The sequence below is a fragment of the Adiantum capillus-veneris genome, chromosome 4 (genome assembly GCF_014529385.1).
Source record: "Adiantum capillus-veneris isolate H3 chromosome 4, ASM1452938v2, whole genome shotgun sequence".
Lineage (NCBI taxonomy): Eukaryota > Viridiplantae > Streptophyta > Polypodiopsida > Polypodiales > Pteridaceae > Adiantum > Adiantum capillus-veneris.
The window spans coordinates 21,788,615-21,813,034 of record NC_140934.1 but is presented as its reverse complement, the minus strand read 5'-3'; positions in this window follow the sequence as shown (position 1 = coordinate 21,813,034).

Below are 24,420 nucleotides of genomic sequence, written 5' to 3'. Positions count from 1 at the left end.
AGCTCCAGAGCTTTAAAAAAATAAAGCAACGCATTGAAGTTCTTTTTGCAGTAATGTTGGAGTTTTGCAAGCAATAGTGTTGGCAAATAAAAGGAGCTATGTAGCACAATAGAACAATAGAGAGAGAGAGAGAGAGAGAGAGCTCTTGTATTTTTTTGAGGTCTATATAGTCTAATAGAGGGGGTGTGTGTGCAACGATACACACACACACATACACACAATCGAGCTACAATTGGCCAATGGAAAGCCAAAGCAGCGGTGCAACAAGTAGCTTGAGACTGAGCGGGGCAACAATTATAGCAGGGATTGGTGTTGTGTGTGGTTGTGTGCATGAACACACACACACACACACTCTCTCTCTCTCTCTATTTAGAGTTGGCAGATTGGGAGAGAGAAGAACAAAAATGTGATTTATTTTTTTTTATCTGTAAGAGTGTGTACACACACATAGGCATTGTGTGTGGCATCAACGACTTTCTTGGAGCTCTCGGATTCGACATTCAAAGAGTGGTTTCTACTCGGCAATTTTCTTCTTAGCTTCCGCCGTTCTTCTCTGGCTCAGCATTGACTCGGTAATTTGACGGGTATGGCATTGGTGCACTTTCATTTGGTGGTGGAAGTCGGCATCGAGCATTTTCCCATCCTCATGCGAGAGAGAGAGAGAGAGAGAGAGAGAGAGAGAACGGCTTGGCTCCCCTCTAGTGTAGCTTCCCCATCAACTACCCTCCCAAGCGCCCCATTCCGGAGTTGATTAGCTCCGATGGACATCCCCAACACTCCAACTTTCTAACTTCTACCTACCAAGAGACAGATCGACCGAGAATGGCATTGGCTCTCCTCTAGACCGCATCCGGAGTGGCTCGACTCTGCAGCATCTCCCTGGCAACCTCCCACAATGTTTCAACTTTGACGGACCATTTTGGAGCGGATTTCCCTTGAGTTCACTCTGCTCTTGGATGTCATTTACGACCATAGGCAGATGGTTCTACTTTGTGTCTCATTTTTTTATCGACAAGTTTATTGATCGAGGAGGTAGTGTGCCAGGTTCTAGGTGATTTTGCTCATAGGTTGCGCGTTCTTTTGAGTGTAGATTATGCGGCACAATTGATAGTGCTCATTCTTATTATTGGCTTCTGGTGTAGACATGCATAGTGATTTTGGAAATATTCGCACTCAAACGACCAAAAATTAAAAATCAGTAGCTTGAAAACAATGCTCATAATTACCATATGATCATCTTGATGAGTTGATATATAAAATGCCTCCCCCCCCCCCCCCCCCCTCCTATATGGAGTCCTTTTGGATGATGGGGACCACCAGGACAATGTATGCATGGGTTGAAGAATAATGCCTATGCATAGCCACGGTTGTCTCTATTAGGTGATTTAGGTCAATGCAATTCAAAGAAACATGCAAGATGACGGTCTTGAGCAATGTGCATGGGGGTGGTTGATGGTGAGGTATTATGTAGGTGCTTACCAAAGAAGAGATTTTACAATTGGCATGCCCGTTCCTTGATTGTAGGCTTTAGTTTTGTTGGCACCTTGGGCTACCAAATCCATTTAGCTGGGCTCTTTGAATATGGCTTGATGTTGTTGGTGTTGGTGAAAACAATAGCTCTGTGACTTGGTGGTGCTATAGAAGGTGACTGACTGACTGTTGATAGAGTTTGTTTCTTCCACCATACCAAGTTTTTTTGTTGACTTAGTTTTGCAAAGCTTTTCAATGCGGTTGTTGATGGTTGGGGGGTCTCTTGTTTAGGTATCTAAATATAAGGAGCTTTGTTTTGGAGAAGATTCTTAGGTACCCAAACTTGCCAGGTTCCTTGCATGCATCCACTAGGTGGGGTGGTTGGTTGTTGTAACTCGTTTGTAGATTTGTCGAACTATTTTGCATATGGATAATCACTTGGGCAGAATTCAATCATGCATTGTGCTTGTGGTGTTTGCACTTGCAATCTTCCTAATTCAAAACTAAGTTGTAATTTTGAATCCAAGGTTCTCCAAGGATTTTCTTTTTTGCTAACTTATCATTTGACAAGATATAAAACAAGTTTTTGCATAGAATATCCTGAACCGTAACATCAATACACCTTCCCAATTGTGAAGAATAGAGAATGATTGGCTATCTGGAGAACCATTTTGAATGGTTCCATTTCTTTGGTGGTCATCACAATATAAGTGGTGTAGCTCAGAGCATTTTCTCCATCCCCTATATCAACAAGTGCCCTTTCTTGATGATGTGTTGAATAACCAAGCTGGATTTTGGCATCCATCCCATCTTGTATGGTATTAAGCAAGGTAATAGTCTCCAGTGGTATTGGCTTCTATCGCATTAGCTTTTTGCATTTGAGAATTCAAAGTTGTGCTTGCTCTTGAGCTTGTTTCAACACATGTTGCTTCTTGAGCTTTTGTTCTTTGGCTACGTGCAACCTCCTTAACATCTCTTCAGTTAGTGGCAAGTGGTATTTTTGTAAGTGTTCAACATTAATCTTATCGGTCATTACCTCTCTATCTAGAGTGGCAATTAGCTTTTGTTCTTTGGCTACATGCAACCTCCTTAACATCTCTTCAATTAGTGGCAAGTGGTATTTTTTTCACTGTTCACCATTAATCCAATTGTTCATTACCTCTCTATCTAGAGTGGCAAGTTGTACTGCCTCACTACCGCTAGGAGATAGATCCTCAACTATAAATGGTCCATTCCTCTTTTTCTTAAACTTTGGGATATGGTGTTTCAATGAGTATACCAAAATGAGGTCTCCTTTTTTTAATTCTTTGGTCAGTACTTTGGAATCCAAAAAAAAAAAAGTCTACATTTCAACATGTATCTATGAGTAATGGTCAATATCCTTTGTTTGTTTAGCTACTCAAGCTCCTCTATCGTGGGGTTGATAGTTCATGGCCATCCCATTCAAGAGTTTTGGGTACTCAAAGTGTTGGAATTAGAAACTCCATAGAGAGTATTGCATCTAATCTGAAGACTAGATTGGAAGGTGTTGAGTTTAGAGCAGTTTTGTAAGACACTTGGTATGCCCACAATGCAGAATGTAGTTGTGTTTCCCAGTTAGTTCGTCCCGTGCTAACAATCTTTGTGAAGGCAGAGCTCAAAATTTTGTTAGTGCGTTCTTCTTTTCCATTATCTTGGGGGTGATAAGGAGCTAACTTATTTTGAATTACCATGATTTTTTTCATCAAGTATTCAATCACTTCATTTAGAAAATGTGTTCCTTGATTGCCCACAATCTATATCAGCAAGCCAAGGCACATAAATACATTCTCATATACGCATTGTGCTATGGTGCATGCATCATTTCTCCTTGTTGATCTCTCTTCTACCCATTTCGCCAAGTAGTATGTAGCAACAATGATATATTGGGCCTACGTTCGATGAGTTGGTGGATGAATAGGACCTACAAAATCTATTTCCCACTTTGCAAAAGCTCGATCTCCCATCACTGGCCGTAATGGCCTATGATCTCTTCATTGAGGTATTCTGACTTTGAAGCAAGCATCGTATCACTTTAGATACTCTTGGGCACCTGAGTTGAATGTAGGCCACCAATTCCTATAGCCATGATTGATCAAGCAATAATTTCTACAAAAAAATGTTATCCTGCTAAACCAACATGCGCTTACTCTAATATCGAAATGTAATCAGATTCATTTTTATAGAGGCATAGATGTTGGTCTTGTCCTCTTCTATACAATTGCTTTTCAAGTAAATCATAGCTTTGAGCTTCTACTTTGATTTCTCTACAATGTCTTGTATTCATCTTGTCTGGAAATGTTTGATTTGATAGATATTCTATCATGCATGAGGGTGTTGACATTAATTGGAAATTGTAACATGTGGTATAGAGCTCATCTTTTGACAATGCTTGTAGGTGTCTATAAAGGCTGTTGCATCTTGTATCATAGAAGTCCAATAGACTCCTAACCATTTGATTCTTTCCACAATTTGATATCTTGTGTAATGAAGACATGCAATAGACTTATGAGTGCATTCCACATAATCAAGTCGTTCGTGGGGATCTATGCACAAAAGGAAAATTCCCTCTAGTATCCTTCCATACATCCTGCCTATCAATTATTGATACGTAACACTTTGTTCTATCAATCTGGGTGTGATGGATAACAAGATATTTGAATTTAGTTGTGCAATGGTCATTAATATAACTATGTGCTCGAACCACCTTGGGATCAACTCAGTTGAAACAGATAAACATCTAGTAAATCATTAGTCAATCCCTACTGGTTTTTCAGCTATTACCACTCTTGATAAATGGTCAGTTCTCACATGAGCTATTCCTTTCTTGAAAAAAAAAACAAAGTCAAACTCAGTCAGAATGATGAACCATCTAACAATCTATCTAGTGTTACAGGGCTCATTTACCAAATAAAGGAGGGCATGGTGATCCACAAATGTGAACTTGTTCGCTAACAAATTATGCTTGAAACTCTTCACAATGTATATCATGCCCAACCCTTCTCTTTCAATGGTCATGCAATTCTCCTCAACCATATTAAGTTTTCTACTAGCATAGCAAATAGGAAAATCCATGATTTCCTCAGCTATTTGTCCCAATATGCATCCAATGGCAAAGTTTGAAGCATCCACATGAACATGAAAGATCTTGTTCTAGTCCGATGTCTTTAGAATGGGTGCAAAGACTAAATCCTCCTTTGCGTTTTCAATGGTCTGTCGCATTTCTTTGTCAAATTGAAATTGTTGATAAAGCCATAAAGGGGTTTCTCAACAATTCCACACATGTATATAAATCAATGATAATATCTGCAATGTCCCATAAATGATTGGACTTCCCTTATTATGGTTGCCATAGCCAACTCAATAATGGCCTTATGTTTCTCCATATCCCTATATATCCTATTTTTTGACACTATACATCACAATAAAATTTCTTTATCGTACCATAAAGACACATTTTTTAGGGGTTAAGTTAATCCTATACAAACAACATTTCTTGAAAAAATGAGATGTTCAAAAAGATCCTCTTGCATGGAAGAATGAACACAAAGGTCATCCATGTATACTTCTAAGAATATTCATAAATACTCTCTAAAGGCGTGACTCGTTGATCTTTTGAATGTGGCTAGGACATTAAATAGTTCAAAAGGCATGGCACAATAGGCAAAAATCCCCCATTCTATAGTGAAAGTTGTCTTATGTTGGTCACGAGGATGTATGGTCAATTGGTTGTATCTAAAGAATCCATTCAAGAAACTATAAGCTTCTTTTTCCACTACTCTTTCCAATACATGTTCTGATACAAGTAGGGGAATAGTTGTCTCTTCTGGTTGTTGTGTTTACTTTTTTGAGGTTTACATACACTCTCAGTTTTCCATTCTTCTTGGGCACTAGCACAATTGGTGATACCAAAGTTCAATTATATGAATGAACTCTGCTTCCCTAAGTTAATATATCTTCTTCTTACTCTTCCTAACAAAGGTCTCATTGTATGTGTATGGCCTTTGCCTCGTTGATTTTGCATCCTCTTTCATGGGTATAGTGTGTTGGTAGACCTCAAGATCTACACCCTTAAGTCCTTATGACCAAGCGTACACATCACTGTATTCCATCAAGGTTGTGATAAGTATATCCTCTTTTCTTGGGCTAGATCAATGGCTATGTATGTTGATTTTGGTGCTTCACCTAGAAAAGCGATGTCAATTTGCTTTGTATTTTTAGGTCCATTGTAGGATTTTCATAGTTCTCTCATAGACTGTTGCACAACGATTCTCCTCTCTTGGAGTGTGTACTTATTATAGTAAGATAGCCCAAATGACCACCACAACTGTAAGTAAAGGAAGCCTACATCCGGCAGCGTCTCAAGAAGGCGTTCACAAAGTAGTCCCAAAGCAACCGCTATCAACTACATTTCAAGACACCCAAGTTCATGAAGTCCTCCTTTCGTGCAACATTTCAGAATGCTGCTCCTTTGCAGATAATCAATGGTATCCCCTTGCAATACCTTGCATGGGGCTCCTCCTCCTCCCACTAGCCTTTCAAAATGATTCACCAAGAGCACATCCCCTATTTAGATACGTTTCAACATGCTATTGAGGGATAGAGCCTAGCCACCTAAAGCAAGCACTTGATCACGAGTCTCTTCAACTACCGATCCAGCTTCCTTAAAAAATGCAAAATGCTTGAACCACTTCAAAATGCCAAGGGTTCAACTTTCTTGAGCTTTAAAATGCTAAGGAAAAATGCTCACCACTCCTCTTCTTCATGCGGTTATCCTCCCATGCTCATCAAGCACAAAGCTCTAAGACCATGTCAAATTTGACAATGGAAAAGCATAGAACGATGGGGAGAATATGAGAGAGAGAGAGAGAGAGAGAGAGAGAGATGTATTGTTGAACCAACCAACTAGGCAATGAATTGATGATTTACAATGGGGGTTTGGGTGTTGCTTATATACTAGACTTGGGGGCCTTAAGTACCCCCCTCAACAAATTTCCCTACCCAACACTTTGACAAATAAGTAAAATACAATACCTAAAGCCAAAATAAATATTGGGATCACATTGGGCTATTCACTTGAGATGTTATAACTTTCATAGGGTGATGGTACTCGTACCATCTCCTCTGCTCGAGTGACAACGATGATAAGAAATGTTCGATACCCCCTCACCATAGTGTTTGGTGGGCGAAGCAAAAAGCGGCCGTTTCCAGAGAAGGATCATTATTTTCTGAGAAACCATTGTAAAATTCTTTTGCAAAGAAGCATCTTTAAGCCGAGAATTTGTCAAAGGATTTATGATTATTCTTATGGGAGCAATTGTATATTAGAGAGCCAGTAGAAGTTTAGGAGCTTATGGCCGGACAAGCCATTTGTAAAGACCTAATCTATAAAGGTCATTTTTTTGTAAGTTTGGCAATGATCTTTTTGATGGAAAACTGAGAAGACAGCGTACGTTTGAGAGCTCCTTCTTGTTCAAACTTGTAATCTTCGCCATTGTGGCTACGGTAATCCAAATTCAGATTTGTTTATTGCATTGTGTTCATCTCATCTTGCTCTTCCATTCAAGTGTAATCATTCAAGATTCGGTGTAGGTTTTCAACTACGAGTTTGAGGCCTTAAATCATTGTTTTGAGTGTCTATATGCGTGTTTTATGTTGTTTTGACCCTAGGAGGGGCTTTAGGGACCCTAAAACGACCCATTAGGATCATCTGTTCGCTGTTTTTGCTCACTTTGGGACGAACGATCGCGATCTTTGTACCTCTCCAGAATGTTGTGACAATGATAGGATATGTTCCTAATAATCCCCTATAGCTTCCCTTCAAGTTTCGTGCGATTCCGATATGATTTGCATGGTAAACGGGTGTGATGACTGTAGAGCTGTGTAGGAGGACATAGGCAGATTACTTGGCGGTAATGCGTTTGATTTGCTTGTAGAGTTAGTAGTTGCATCTCTTCAAGTTCACTTCATTAGGAATGACACCCTAGTGAGTTTCCATGCCTCATCCGAGTCGCTTCCCCTGTATTGATAAATATGTTGATGCTTGAGAGCTATGCTATGGACGTCCGTCGCGGCGACCCGCAAACATTGGCTCCGTTGCCGGGGAATGCACCTTAGGTGATGAGTGACCGAGTGCGCAATTAGACTCCTTAAAAAAGATCAATCCACAAATCCATTTTACGCTTCAGTTAGGTTGCTAGACAAGGGTTTAGAGCTTGGTGGAGTCTAGAGCCAGTGCCGGCTAGATCCTCTCTTAGGAGATTTAGGGAGCTGTGAGTGAATGTGTTAAAGCATTTTTGCTCTTCAATTTCTCTAATTCGATTGAGTACTGAAATCTCACCCGAAATCCGTCATGTTTGTTTTGTTTGATTCATTTCCTTATGTTTTTTTCAGTTCTGTACTTAGGATTAGGATAAGCAAATCACATTCCAATCAGATTTGGGGCAAAAGTTAGAGTCGAGAAACCAAAAAACCATAACTTTGGCCAAAAAAGCCACAAGACTCTGAAATTCTGAAAATCTGACCAAACAGGGTGGATATTGATTCAAATCACAAAGTGGTAGCACAAAACACTAGGAAACACTTGTCAGAGGGAGCATACAAAATTTCATCAGATTTGGCCCAGGTACTACGATTGTGATCGGTGTACCTCAGTGTCAGATTTGTACAAGATTTGACATGTGCCTTCCTGATAAGATTCTAAACAAGTTTGTCTAAAGCAACCACACCCAAAAACATCAAAAATCAAGGAAATCGGGCCACTTGCGTAAAACTAGCCTAACAAACCCACAAAGTGAAAAATCTTGGCTTTTGGTGATCCAAATGCAAAAAGACTTTGGGGATAGCCTTAAAACATCAGTGTCTACAAGCATGCCAAATTTGGTCTAATTTGGGCTCAGAACTACGATCGCGATCGGTGTACCTCTGTGCCAGATTTTGACCAGATTTCATCTGTGGGATCCTCAAGTGTATACAAACATAAAATTCTAAAGGACCTAGAGCCAGAAACCTCAAAATACCTGTCAAAACCACTGAATACAGATCCAAGTCAAAAATTGCTAAACTGGCTTAGAAATTGACTTTCAGTAGACCAAAACACATCAAAACTGGGAAGGAACCATACAGAGGGATAGCCTGTACACAGGACAACCCCAGGTATCTCTCAAATCCCAAATCAAACATCAAAATCAAGTCAAACTGATAAATTTGAGAAAACAGACACTTCCAACCAAGAAATGGTAAAAACTTGACTTTTTTGAGTCCAAATACAAAAGTGTCTGGCAGGTAGTCTTAAAATAGCCTAGTGAACAAGCTGGTGAAGTTTCATCTAATTTGCGCCTAGAACTATGATCGCGATCGGTGTACCTATGGCCCAGATCTAACTCATTTTTGACCTGTTCATAGACCTAGACCATTTAAGATATCAGGAGTTGTCAAAACTCAATTTGGACATACTGTCAATAATCTGCAAGCAAAATTGTGTTGAGATCATTTTGAAGTGGTGAATCTGCTCACAGTTGGAATGATACATTGATCTCATAGCCATCCAGTGTATTCATTTGCAGAGACCGATCAAGTAACAATCCATGCAGTCGCAGGAATTGGAAGATCATTCCATCTCCAAGTAAGAGGTTTGGATTAAGTCAGTAAATCCCACTTTCTTCATGTTTTTGAGATTGGGAAAACAAATCAACACCAGACACCTAAATTTAACGGATCAAACAAGTGTTGTATCAACGGAGGAGAGTGTAAACCAAGGGATAGTACGACCATTAGAGCCAATCCTTGAAGAAGGCGTCTCCAATACTTCTTCAGAGAGATCTTCCGAGTATTTCACAGAACACTCGGGACAATTAAAAATAAACGAAAGAGAAAACATGGCAGCAGGACCATCGGACCCCTCGACCACATTAAAGCTATTGTTCATCAAGTATCAATATGACAACAAGCAAGGTGCCAAGATATACAAAGATGGTATGGACCGCTACTGTGTGAAAATAGAAGATAGACCAAATGAGTTCAGGGACTTAGTGCCTGTGAGCTATAGCGGAGATAGGTACCTAGATGACGAGGGTATCATGTACTTGGTAGTCCTAAATCCTAATATTGTAGACAAGTGGGGATTAATGGGCACAAAAGCCAAAATAGACGAGGAACATGAGGAAAAGGCACCAACAATGAGCTTATTTAATGCAAGATTAAGGCGAGAAAACGAAACGTTGAGAGTCAACACGAATAATGTCTACTTGGGGTTATACAAGTATAATAATGGAGAGCAAGATCTCTATTATAGATGCGAGGAACCCTACGTCGGAGAGATGACTGAGCGGAAAAGACTTTATGTCTTCACCTACACCGAGGGGGCGGAAACGAAAATTGCAGCATACGACAAGTATGGAAGACGATATGCAACAATCGATAAAAAAGAGTTGGAAGGATATACGTACTTTGGGGGACCACTTCATCAGTATTATGTCACTCCAAGCCCACTAAGACCAGCACCTACAACTGTCGTGCCAGAACCGTTGACCACAGGTGGAGGGAGGACTCATGTAGCTGATTCTTTCAGTCGACCTCATTATTCAATGCCAAGCCCCATGGGAACATTACATTCCAGAGAATCAACGGCTACGAATCGAGGTAGTGCAGTTTCTATCTCTACACATACGGCTGTAGGTCCGACATTTGCAGCCACCCCATCACATTTGCCTCCTAGTAGTAGATTTGGGGCAGGGGAGCCAACGAGAGAAACCTATGACCTCCATGATGCACGAGAACGATTAAGTCGAGACACGAGAGCAATGAGATTGAACGCAGACCATAGACGAATCAGGCCATCCCAAGTAGCGAAGTGCATGCCGAAGAAGTATAGCGGATCGGGGGATCCATATGCCCATGTATCGCTCTTGAAGCAAGTCTTAAGAGCAGAACAGATCACTGATTTCCATACTCAATACGAGGGATTCGGGTTGACCTTGGAAGGGACGGCCTTAACATGGTTTCAACCTTTAAACCCTGAAACTTGTCCGAATATTAAACATGTATTGCGCGAGTTCGCGGAAGAATTCTCAAAATTATAAAGCATAATACTATATCGCAGATATACACTTTTAAACAAAAGGAGAATAAAAAAGTGAAGGAAGCAACCTTGAGATTCAAGCAATACATTGAGAGGTGCCCGAGGAGGGAATTACCGCAGGACGAGAGATTGTCTGTGCTCTTCGTTGAAGGACTTAGGAATGAAACCTTGAAAAAGGACCTTCACTTGAAGGCTGTAGCACATTTCAACAGGTTACAAGGGAAGCATTATATCTTGTCGATAACTGCAAAGCATATGGGGAAGTGTCAGAGGATACTGATTCAGTAACCAGTGGCTCTTCATCGATTAAAAGCGAACCCTCTACCAAGAAAGATGCTCAGGCGTCCTTGATGTCGACAGCTGATCAAATGATAGAGGAGGTAACGAAGAGAATGCAGCAACATATGAGATCAAATCCGGTGATGAGACAGTCTCGAACGAGGAAGTGTGACAGATGTGGGGGGGATCATCCAACGCCATGGTGCACACAACAGCCAAAAGCACCAGTTGCGAATGGACGAGTACTGAAATGGTGCGCCATGGAACAAAATGGACAAATCATAGCACGGAAGAGTGTTTTTATAACAAAAACTATGTGAGGGAAAGACCGTATGGACCTCCAGCAGGACCATCCCAACCGCCTCCTCCAAGATATCAAGTTGGACCAAATATGAATCTGGTAGCAGGAGCAGACAGACCTCAACCTGTGTTGGGTCAACAACCTCCATTACCACAGGAAAATAGAGCCATGATTAGGTATGCTCAACCTTGTGAAACATCACCAGGAACGAATAGTACACTTCAAGTTTCTTATTATGAGGAACCGAATGAGCCTTACGCAACAGAACCTGAATCACAAATGTACGCAGACGAAGCCTATCAACCGTGGGGAAATAGCAAGGGTATGGCACCACCAACGTATGTAGCACAACCTTCGAGAGATCAATATTTGGTAGACGAAAGAACGTTAATGTTCATTGTGAACCAGAATTACAAACCAAGAGGATATCCTAATAGAGCAGGACAACCTATGGGACCACCTCCTCAAAATCAACCACCAATTGGACAGTGCTATAGCTGTGGAAGTACGGATCATTGGGAGCGTAACTGCCCTTTCAAAGGCGAAAGAGTGAAAATTTTTGGATTTTGTGACGGATGTGGTGTGAATCATATATTGCCATATTGCCCAAAGAATTCGGACAACAAGGGAAAAGCAACTATAAATATTGTGGGGGTGATACCAAGTGCAAGCAGCGGATCAGAAACCGATCCCATGATCCAAATCAATGCGATAACCAGAGCCCAAGCCAAGGACTTAGGGAAAAACGAGCCCTTGGAGGAAAAGGTTGAGTTGCCGATACCCACAGAAAATGAGAGTTTATCTGTGAGAACCCAGCGAAAATCCTGGAAGGCGAAACAAGACAGGATGAAAACAAGAAGGTTGAAAACCCAAATTGCCATGCAAAACGAATTGCATGAAACAAAGGAGAAACTGAAACGAGAGAGAGAGAGAGAGAGAGAGAGAGAGAGAGTAAAACTGTTGAGGTTAACAACAAGCCGAGGAAAGCGTCCTCAGGGGGATCAGTCTTGGTTGAGAAAGTGCTAGATGCTCAATTACAAGCGTACGAAGCAAAGCTAAAAACAAACCAAACCTTAGAGCAGAGATGGTTAACTTATCCTCAACCAGAAGTGGAAACGAAGCGTTTGGAAATGTGTAAACACCTCATTGAAACAGCCCAGGCGTTGATGGAACCTAAGGAAGTTAGAACCCCAGAACAAGAAGTGTTGATTCACAAAGAGCGAGAAAAACTAAAAATCGATGAACCAAAACAAGTAAACGGACCCCGGCCTGAAACAATTTTGTCACTAGATCATTGAGTGGTGCCGAACGCGACTGATGACGCTAAGTCAATGACGATAATGCCAATTCCAGAAGTTGAAGAACAGTGGCCACAATACTTATGGGAAACCATTAGAAACAGAAAGAACGGAAGCGCGACGTTACAGTCTGCTCCAATTCCTAAGATTAACCTGGATAACGGATTTTATCCAGCCGATATACAATCGTTGTATGGGGATGCGGGAACGGAGGTTTGGGTGGAAAGCAAAGCCCAATCCTTGAAAACCCTGCCTTCATTTATAGGTGAACACGAGGCACAATCGGAGATAAGATTGGTTCCATCCCAGATGAGAACTATTCCACATATGGTTGACTCAAAAAGTCTTAAAGAGATGTTGTTGACACCTATAACATGCACAATCACGCTGTGCGAACTCTTGAGAGTCAGACCACACTTATGGGAAGACATGGGGAAACATTTGGAGCACAAAGGAGTAAAGATTCCTCTTCCGACAAACCCTACGGGAGAAGAAAACAAACGAGAAGGTCAACCCAAAGCCCAACCAGTGCCCATGAACAAGGTCGGAGATTACTGTGAAGGAAAGGAGGGGAATACAACCTTACCTGTTGAATATCAGGATATAAAAACGATAGCTATTCTAGACAATGGAGCGGGAGTGGCGATTGCTACAAAGCAAATCTGGAAGAAATGGGGCCGTCCAGCTCTCAGGAAAACGTGAATGAAACTGCAACTCGCATATGGGTATGTAGAGAGACCATTGGGAATCCTGGACCAAATAGTTGTAACTTTGTTTGGAATTAACTATGAGCACACTTTTGCTGTGGTGGATTTTGGGAAAACGAACAACTTTGACATTATTTTGGGACGACCATTTATGCGTCAACTCAAAATGATACAAGATTGGGGGTACGACCAATCTACCTAAGGCACGAAGGGATAATAAAGAAAATCAACATGAAGGATCACAGCTATAGAGACGTTGCAAAAACACCAGTGCAAGAATGTAATTCAACCACTGTAAATGAAAAAGAAGTACTTGCATGGATGCAAACGAAAGTGCATGTCTGGATGTGTGGAGCATCTGATTGTGGAGACATAATCAAAGAGGAATGCGTTTTGGAAAGATCCGTAGAAGACGAGCCTTATCTCGTAGAACCTTTCCCGGAACATTTATTTGAGCCTTTCGGGTGGACTCAAATATTGTCAACCTTGGACGTATGTGTTAACGAGTGCACACCTACGAAATTTTGTGACGAAGAAGGATACGACCTAGTAATGTTGCAAATGGCTAGCGTCATCCTTGAGTCAGGATCGGAGAGCGAGGAACAAGAAGAATTACCACGTGAGACCGAGTGTAAAAGAATAATTGATGAGATATCTGTAGTGAACGACAGGAATCGAACAGAGGAGGAATTCACGGATTCACTAAGCGGTGACCTTCCATCACTGGATGATGAAATCCCACTGATAGAGGCTGATGATGAAAGATCAAGTGCATCAGAGACGAATAGGAAATACAGGTCGAGGCAGGACAGGTTTTACGAGTTTCCTAACCAAAAACCTAGTCGACAAGAGTGGTATAAATCCAAGAGAACAAGAAAATCAAGGGCGAATAAGCATAATCTGATGCCTCTTGTAAATGACAGAATGGAATATCTAAAGCTTGTCAAAGCTGATGATTGTGTCAAAGACGAGGTCATTGGCCGGTTTATCAAAACTAAACCATGGAAAAACAAGAAGAAGAACAGACACGAAAAGCAAACGACTAAGTCGCATAAAGGGGGGAAAACAGGGTCTGGAATGACCAAAACAGAGAGGAAAACGGAGTACAATAAGCTCAAGCGAACCCTCAGAGACATATGGACGACTGACTTTGAAACAAATGAGGACACAAGTTCTGACAAGATGGATGCACCGTCCCATTATAAGAAGTATACCATACAAGATAGGAAAATCATAGTGCAACAACCAATGAGGGAATTGAAGGAACCGGGTACATCGTACGACGGTCCTGAAAAAGCCAAACGAATAGATCTAGCGGAGCCAGGAGAAGATCTGAAACCTGCATATATTGCCACGGATCTTACTGAAGAAGAGGAAAAGCTTTTGGTAGCTACTCTTAAACAGTATAGAGATGTGTTTGCATGGTCATACAAAGATCTTAAGGGGGTGGATCCAAGTATCTGTCAACACACAATACCCCTTAAGAATGACGCCAAACCCAACAGACAACGTCCCTATACTTACAATGAAACGTTTGCAAAAAAGATCAAGGAGGAGATAGATAAACTTAAAAAGGCAGAGTTTATTTATGAAATTGAGTACACCGATTGTGGTGGTCCTGAAGAAAAATGGAAAGTTAAGAGTGTTCGTCAATCTCAAGAAAGTAAACACTGCTACAATTCGGGACAACTATCCCCTACCCATTGCTGATCATGTAATAGAAAGGGTGGCAGGAAAAGAGGCTTATAGTTTCTTAGATGGCTTTTCGGGTTACAACCAACTCGCAACAAAGCCAGAGGATCAGCACAAAACGGCGTTCACAACTGAATGGGGTATTTTTGCATTCCGGGTAATGGCTTTTGGCTTAACAAATGCACCAGCCACATTTCAAAGGCTGATGGGTCATGCTTTTAAAGAATATCTAAGACAGTTCTTAGAAATTTACATGGATGACTTGTGCATTCACTCTCTTGTAAGATTGGAGCACATAGAGCACTTGACCAAGGTGTTCGAAAAATGCAGACTGTATCGGATTTGCTTGAATCCAGAGAAATGTGTCTTCATGGTAAGACAGGGCAAAATATTGGTACATATAGTGTCAAAAAACGGAATTTCGACAGACATGGAGAAGATCAGCGTCATTGTTGATGTACCACGACCAATAAAGGTAAAAGAGATATAGGAATTTATGGGCCATTGTGGATATTATCGCAAATTTATCTACTCATACGCTATAATTGCAAAACCACTTTACGCGCTGATAACTAAATTTGAGTGGACGGAGGAGTGCGAGAAAGCTTTTCAAACTTTGAAGCAGAGGTTAATTTTCGCTCCAATTTTGAAGGCTCCGGATTGGAAAAAGATATTTCACATCCACGTAGATGCATCAGCGTATGCAATAGGATGCATACTTGCACAACCCGGAGAGAACAACATGGATTTTCCAATAAGTTACTCCAGTAGACAATTGAACAATGCATAGAAGAATTACACAACAACTGAGAGGGAGGGATTGGGTATGATCTATGCGGTGAAAAAGTTTAGACACTACTTACTTTCCAATAAATTTGTATTCTTCGTTGATCACCAAGCACTGCTGTACTTAGTAAACAAGCCTTGCAGTACGGGGAGGATTGTTCGATGGTTCATCATACTGCTTGAGTTTGACTTCACGGTAGTAGTCAAAAAAGGAACTACACACCAAAGAGCGGATCATTTATCTAGAATGATGCATGGAGAAAACCCAGTAGGAGTTGATGATGATTTGCCAGATGCATATCTTTTCAACATAGAAATGGTTCCAGATGGAGCGAGGATGTAATTCCTTTGCTGACTATCGGGTCATTGAATATGACAAGACAACCATCTACCATTGCAGCATCCAGATCATTGGTAATGTTGGCGGGCAGGCTATACAAATAGGCATCGGATCAAGTCCTTAGGCTTTGTGTTGAATCGAGTGAACGGGAATTGTACCTAAATCAAGCTTATGTACAAACAACGGAGATTCACAATGGGCATGCACAGATGTATCAAAGATTGATGAGAATGGGTGTGTATTGGCCAAAAATGCGACACAGTGTTCATATGCATATCACATCTTGCGTTAGATGCACGCTTCAAAAGCCAATAGAGCACGCGACTCTATTCAGATTATCTGTAGCAACCCGATGGAGTAACTACATTGTTGAATACCTCACCACCAGGATACTGCCTGAAGGGATGAGTAGATCACGTATCAAAACGATCACGAAAGAGGCAGAAAACTATGTACTAATTGAGGACACTCTTTACAAGCGGCGGACAAGCTGGTGGACATTTCTCAGCTGACAAAACGGCCAAAGCAATTCTCATTGCAGGCATATGGTGGCCTACACTATTCATGGACGCTGAAGAGTTTGTGAACGATGCGACGATTGCCAGAAAACAAAAATTCCTAGAGCACGAGATGATATGCCCTTAAGGCCAATGATGGGGGCAGGAGTGTTTGCGAAATGGGGAATAGATTTTGTAGGACCGATAGCGCCTCCGGGATATAAAACGCACGCTCAATACATTATTGTGGCAACAGATTATCTAACAAAATGGGTGGAAGCTAAAGCAACAACCAGAAATGATGCAAAAACGACAGCACAATTTTTGTATGAGAACATTTTCACCAGATTGGCTTACCAATTGAGCTACTAAACGATAGAGGAACACTTCATCAATGAGGTGATCGAATTCCTATTGGATGAATTCATGGTAATTCACAGGAAGTCCGCTCCCTATCACCCACAAGCGAACAACCAAGCAGAAAGTACGAATAAGATTTTGGTGACAATTCTCACCAAAATTGTTGGCGAATCGAGAGCTGACTGGGATCAAAAGCTGCATTCAGCTTTATGGGCATATAGAGTAGCTTACAAAACGTCGATCGGAACGACTCCATTCAACATGGTTTATGGAATTCAAGCGATTTTACCACTTGAATTCCTTATCCCCACCCTTCGGGTCGCTAAACAATTAGAATGGACGGGCCATGAATTATCCAATCAGGTAGATGTCCTGGAAAAACTGGATGAAACTAAATTGAGAGCCGTTGCATCAATCTACGCGCAAAAATGAAACATGAAATCATTCTTTGATCAACATGTTATTAGCAAGGAATTTGCTACTGGGGATTACGTCTTAATGTATACCCTGAAACAACATTCTCGGAAACTCAAAAAGCGAGGCAATGGACCCTATGTGATTCATGACATATCATCTAGCGGTGCCATTAAACTTACAACATTAGAGGGAGAGGAAATGCCTAACTGTATTAGTGGTTGCAGACTAAAGAAATACAACATACCACTAACCACAGAGATGCTTGCCAAAATACACGCTGCGAAGGAGCGCAAGAACAAAGTCAAGGAGACAAAAGCTCAAGCGCAGGAGGAGGCCAACGTCAGGATATTAAAACGAAAACAAATCTTACAACAACAAAGACTTCCTCAACCAGCAGATATGGCTCAAATTCCTTTGTCCATAATTCAAACTGATGAGCAATGGGAAACAGAATTCGATGTTCGCATCAATATCAGACTTCCGCATGGAAGATATCAACAAGCATTGATTGACACAGGAGCAAGTAAATGTGGTCAATTTCTCCACTTAGAGGATGCTTATAGATGAACCCCTCGTGCAATCCACATGTAATCTACAAGCCGCAAACGGTGCAACAATGTCAACATTGGGGATAGTAAACTTACCAATCAATATTGATGGAAATAGTTGTCCTCATCAATTTTTCATAATGAAAGACGGAGAAATTAGAGAATCAATATTCTTGGGAGTTCCATGGATGAGAACGTACAATGCAGTCACTCAATGGTCAGAACATGCGTTAATGTACACACACAACTCTAACGTGTACATGACTCCATTCGCCAAAACAGATCACTCGTGGCCGAGTATCCGCATCGACAAAAAAGCAACCGGCTAATCAGCCAAAAACACCACAAAAGGTTATTCGGAAAGTATGGATAAAGAAAAGATTGATGACCAACAAACCGAGCAAGATATGGCTACCTAAGGACAAACCGAGCAAGATATGGCTACCTAAGGACAAACTCCAGACGGAAGCAACATCATCTCAAAGACCTTCAGAAGTTACTCCAAAGTGGAAATGGCAACCAAAACTAGAGAAAACTAAAGATTCGGTGACAGAGCTCGAAAGGAAACCCAAAACTCAAAACAAGAAGCCTGAACCTCCAAAATGGCACTGGAAACCTCTGAAAACTAAAGCAAAATCTGTAAAGATGCAACAAAAACAACATACAAATGGGTTCCAAAAATAGTTGCCATCACAACACCAACAATCAGGGAAAGGGCAATTCAACTGCAAGCTCTTCTGTTCCATACACAGCTACCCTCGCCATCAAAAGCCACTGAAAACTACATTCAGTCCCCGCATCTTGCACAGCACCTTGTTATCCAACGCATTGTCTCAAACATCAAAATAGGGCCACATTACAAGGCCATGCATAGACACAGATTCCAACACCCATGCACATGCACACAACCTTTGTCCGGGACGACTCAGACAAGGAAGGGGGGAGTAATTGATGAATCTAACAACAATCACGGCCATTAAGGGGTCCAACGTGTATATATGTACATAATGTGTGTTTTTTTTCATTACTTAGAGTTCCATTTCGAAAATATCCGATCAAAACCTGGCATTTTTAGCGTTTTTGTATCATCCGACTAGCATAATAATGAGCTGTAATGACAAAATCCGGAGCATTGGGATGCTTCTAGAGAAAATATATGCTTAGGGGTGAGTATAATAATTTTGGCTAATTTTTGCCAATTAATAAGTATTTTCAATTTATTTTGTTTGATTTTTGTTAATAAAACATCAAAAATAAAAAAAAAATCTCGCTCACAAGTGTCAGAATCAAGTTCTGGAAGCAAACGCCGAAGTATCATGATAAGGTTATCAAGCATAGAAGATATGAAGCTAATCTGAAGATGTCGAATTTCAACCTTAATGATCATGACTACATTTCGCCAAAATCGCATCAAATGGTTATACGACGCCGGAATGACAAGCGGTTCGACCCACAGGTGGTATGCAGATTATATCGAGATCAAAGGTGAGGAAAATCAGCCCTGTGTCACGAAAATCTCGGGAAGATATAGGCCAGATAGACCAAATTCTAGCTCATTGTTCATTTTCACATTTTGAGAGAAAAGGAGAGAGCTTCTTGACCTAGAGCGAGCTGCCACGTTTCTACCCCGTACGGACAGTCGAAGCCAGCATTTCACACCAGATTTCACAGGTATGTTCCTTATCAAGTAAAGATCAAGTCTATTACGCATGCAAGCACGAATCATTGCACAAACGGGCGAAGGGATCAAATCAAAGTCGGATTGGGTCAAAGAGGTCAAGGGCCCTTAGAGGCATCCAAACAAAACCTTTTTCAGGCACAGAACACATCAATGTGCTCCCCACAAGGCCAGGAACAAAGCCATATGGTCAAATCACAATTTGGTGGTGATCGGTGTACCTCACTGACAAAATTTGGGACAGAACATGCAAAACACCTCCCCTCAGCCTCGCCTACCATCTGCTAGTGTCAAAATTTATTTTTGCCTCTATGGTACAATCGCGATCGGTGCCCCCAGATGCAGGTTTTGCAACTTTTGATTTGGCCCAGGCTTGGAACTCAATTAAAAGTACACTCTCTTGAATTTTCAAGGAAAATGCACAAATTTTGCTCATGGAATGGGCCTAATTTGTCAAACACAACCGAAAAGGGAAAATTTAACCTACAACTACCAAAATCCGGTTAAAAATAATGATGGATGGTTTGAAAGGTACACTTGTCCGACTAAGAGTTAGAACATTTGTAGAAAACCTCGAATGGATCTCAGAATCTCCTACAAGTACAGATATAGTCATTTCAGTCTCAAATGATCACACAAAGATGGAATTGGAGCCGAGCCAATGCCAAAGACCTAAAGGTCACTTAGGGATGCCCAAGCATCACATGGATATCCAAGGAATGCCTGAAAAATGCACAAATCTGGAAAACCTCCTAAGACAGGGTATAAAGTGCCTGATCAAGTCAAAATCAGACAATGGAGTAGGCTAATGGTAGCAGAACCTCATGGAAGCAGTGGGAGCTTTAAAACTAACTTCAACTAACTCCAGGATCCAACCAAATTTCATCAGGAAAACCCAATATGGTTAGACCTAGTAAAATATGATCAAACAGTGGAAAATTGCTCTAATTTGTTCATTTCAAGTCCAAACTTGGAAATAAATCATTAGTGGGCTAGGCAGGCATAGGGGTCCATGACCATCTAGTTTTCACCAAAAAAAGGCCCAGAACACCGATCGCGATCGGTGTACCTCAGCATCAAATTTTGACCAAAACCTATCAGATCCCTTGTATACATCTTGTTCAAGTCACCAACCAAGTTTCAAGCCATTTGGACATCAAAAAATCATAAAAAGACAAAGTCTGGTCCAAAAATCCATTGTAACCCATAATTGGGACCTGTAAACTCAAAGGTGGTTCAAATGAAACACAGAGTGGACCAAAATGACCCTCCAACTATCAACAACCCACTCATGTGATCAAATCTAATTTTGGCCTCTGTACTACGATCGTGATCGGTGTACCTCAGCTCCAGAATTGGCTCATATTTTAATTAGTCATAGGTCTAGTCTTCCTAGTCCCACTGGTGAAATATGGACAAGAATGGATGAAATTTGTTCAAGTTATGATCAGTTTTAACTTTTTGAATTGTTTTTTACTAAAAGTCTAAATGAGATTGATTGCGAAGGAAAAATCCTAACAGCTTGTGATTCTCCTGACACAGAATGCCTCACCAAAAGAAAGAAAGGCAGTGGACAGCAGCACCATATGAAGTGGAGGAGCTCGCTACAAATGAAAAGGCTCACATCTCGGATGAAATACTTGCTCAAATCCCTGCCCATATATTCATCTCGAAGTTTAAGGATGCTGATGGTGATTTGGTAAAGACAATTATCATGCCACGAGAGATATGGAACCTCCACCGAAGGCCGGAGGAAATAGAGGCAGTGCGAGCTGTACACTTGGAGCAATTTTTCAGATTACAGCCATGGGGAACAGATTACATGAGGGCCCACGAGCTCATGAGCTCGATACAATATGATGGGCAGGCAATGCTCACGGACAAGGATGGATCGAAGGTGAAAGTAAAGATCACGAAAGAAATCATCAACGAAGCTTTTGCATTTCCTCCTAGGGCAACACGATTTGCTGGCGAAGACAAAGTCACTGGATAATGAGAAGACATTCGTCAAAGCAAAGGGAAACAAATACAAATACAGTGACATGATATACGGAGAGATGGAATTGCCGATGAGATTGATCTCTCAGCATTTCAGAGTACAAAAGCCTTCTTGCTACACCGAGCCAATCTAACACATTGTCGTGGTCATGGCTCTAGCGACAACCGAAAATAGAACCATTCGCTGCGACTACAGTTCTTACATTTTGGAAAACCTGATTGGAGCAAATTTGAAAAGCTCGGCAAAAAACAAAAGCTACATGAACGCAGGGCCGATGCTAACCAGAATAACATACCAGGCTTTGGGAATGATCGAAGATTTGCCAGCTGCCAGTTCTCAAACGGCCCTGATCCAGAAAGCAAAGCTGGTTGCTCATTCCGTAAGGACGACCCCTGGTGCGACATCATCGCGCTCAGCAAAGGCCACAAACAAAAGCTCGAGTGATGAAGAAAAAACGGAGACAGATGATGAAGGAAAATCTCAAGAGTCGAAAGACAAAGGGCCATCAGAGTTTGAAGAAAGCGAGGAGGAAGACTCCCACAAAGCCGCTCGAGAGAAAAAGAAGGGAGAGAAGTGCAGTACCGCAGTCGGACCTGCAAAAAGCATATGCAGAAGCTCAAAAAAGAGTCGAGGAAAGAAGAACCAAGTTACGGGCTGACAGACAGGCTAGGGCAGCTGCAACACAACAAACACAAAAAAGAAGATTCGAAAGGGAAAGGCAAGAAAGAATAGAAAATGCAACTCGCATACGCGCAGAGAAGCAAAGGTTAGAAGCAGAGCAAAAGGCCGCAAAAGTGGACATTTCTTCGCAGTCCCCTGAAGGAACGAAGGAGAAAGACGCGGCTGATGAAACAAACCAGGCAGAGCAGCTAAAGAAGATCCAAAGAGAAAGGAATGTGGAAGCGCGAAGGGCGGCGGATCTCACCCGCCAAAGAATCATCAGGATTCTAAAGAAAAGAAAAGCGAAAGCATCTGCTTCGCAACAAGGGGAAGAGACTTCCAAAAAGAGGCATGTACCAGAAGAATCAAGCCCACCTCCTCCCTCGCCTAAAAAATTGCCTCCTCCCTTGCCAAAATCTCCTCCTCCTCCCCCTTCTCCATCGAACAAAAAACAGTCAACTCCTCCTCCTTCAACCTCGCAAAAGGAGTTTATACCTCCTACAGAAGCAATTGGATACCACGAAGCCTGTCAGGCAGTGGCTGGTTTTGATTACAAGCAGACTCTAAGGGAATTAGAACGACAATTCCAGTGTCAGCACGTGGTGCTGAGTGAAAAGGAAAGGCAGGTACAGGAGGCCCGACAAAAGCAAGCATCCTGGCAAGAGGAGTTAGAAAGCCTGAGGGCACAACTAGAACGCACAACGAAGGAAAGAGACCATGAGCGACAGCAGGCTCAGTTTCTGATCAAAGACTTGGTGGACGTCAGGACAGACTTGACCGCCAAAGAAAAGGAGTGCCAAGAATTGATGGCAAGAGTACAGAAAGCAACGGAGCAGCTTGCCTACGAGAGCGCAAGATTTCAGAGACTTAGCAGTTCATACAATACTGTCAAAGGCACTCTTACAACTTTGATGGCGAATCAGGAACCTGCTGGAGCATTGGTCTCCACATCCGACGATGCCACAGCAGTGAACACTATAGCGGCACTAAAAGTGGAGCTAGAGCAAGAAAAGCTTCAAAGACAGCTGCTCGTATCAGGAATGGTGGCCCAGACGACGACAAATGAGCTAAAGCTACAAGAACTGGAGCAGCAATTAGCTCAAACAAGCGCCGAATTACAGACTCAGAAGCAGATCGGCGACACGCTGCTAAAGGAAAAAGAAGATCTGATTTTTCAACAACAAATCAAAGCAGACAAAGCCCAGAGTCAACCACAATTGCTGCTCGGACAACAAGTGCAAGATTTGCCTGGAAGATCACACCAAGGGCAACAGGAGCCTGAATTTGAAGGGCCAGATCTGGATATAAGAGATGAGCTCAATGAGAGCATTCAGGACATGCCAGAGGGGCCAGCAAAGGAGTACATGCTCTATGAAAAGAAGATAATGGAGTCAGCAGCCCTGACCTACTTACAGCCAGAAGAGCAGGTGGAAGGATTTGGCCATGAGTACCTCCCGTTTCCTCTGCTATGCCATGAAGCAATACTGTGGAAAGAAAAGATGCGGCTAGCCCTGCCACAAAACAAAGATGGGGGTTAGGAAGGCATTGCACAAACAGCGGAAGAAGCTCAGATGCTTATCGATGACCACCCAAAGTGGAGGCAAAAGTGGTTGGACAAACGGCCACAGGATCTAACCAATTACCACAACGCTCCTCAACATATACAAATAGATCCCACTTTCTGCCCAGTCCCTAGAAGACGCACATGGAAAGACTTCGCCACATGGAAAGGGTCAAGGCCGCAAAAACTGAATTACCCGGTCTTGACAGCGCAATAACCCCCTATAGTAGCCTACATGGTCAACACACTGAATTCGACAGTCACATTGCTGCGGGATGTCCCCGACTTGGCGTGTCAAATGCTAGTAAAGATAGCCCGGATGATCGTCACCTGTATCCAGGTGTTTAAAGACATTGAAGGCGACGATCATCCGTGGAATCTGTTCTTGGAAGGACACAGAGGCATTTGCTGGAATCTACAGGATTCGCCGCCACGACACATTTTGATGGCAATGTACTCCAGGCTAATGTACCTGCCCTCACACTACTTGCAGACATTCGAAGAGGCCTTCGTCACAGGATTCTTCGAAATTGACTCACGGATTTTCCATCCCATGGTGAAGGACCTCAAGGCACGGTACGTAGCATACCAACACACGTTATCTGAAAATCCATTCAAACAGCATCAAGAAGCCCTGGAAGCTGTCCTTCGAACAATAAGTTTTTCAGCGACACTTGCTTCATTGGAGCCACATCAACGGCCAAAGCACTGAACATGCACGAGGGCGTGC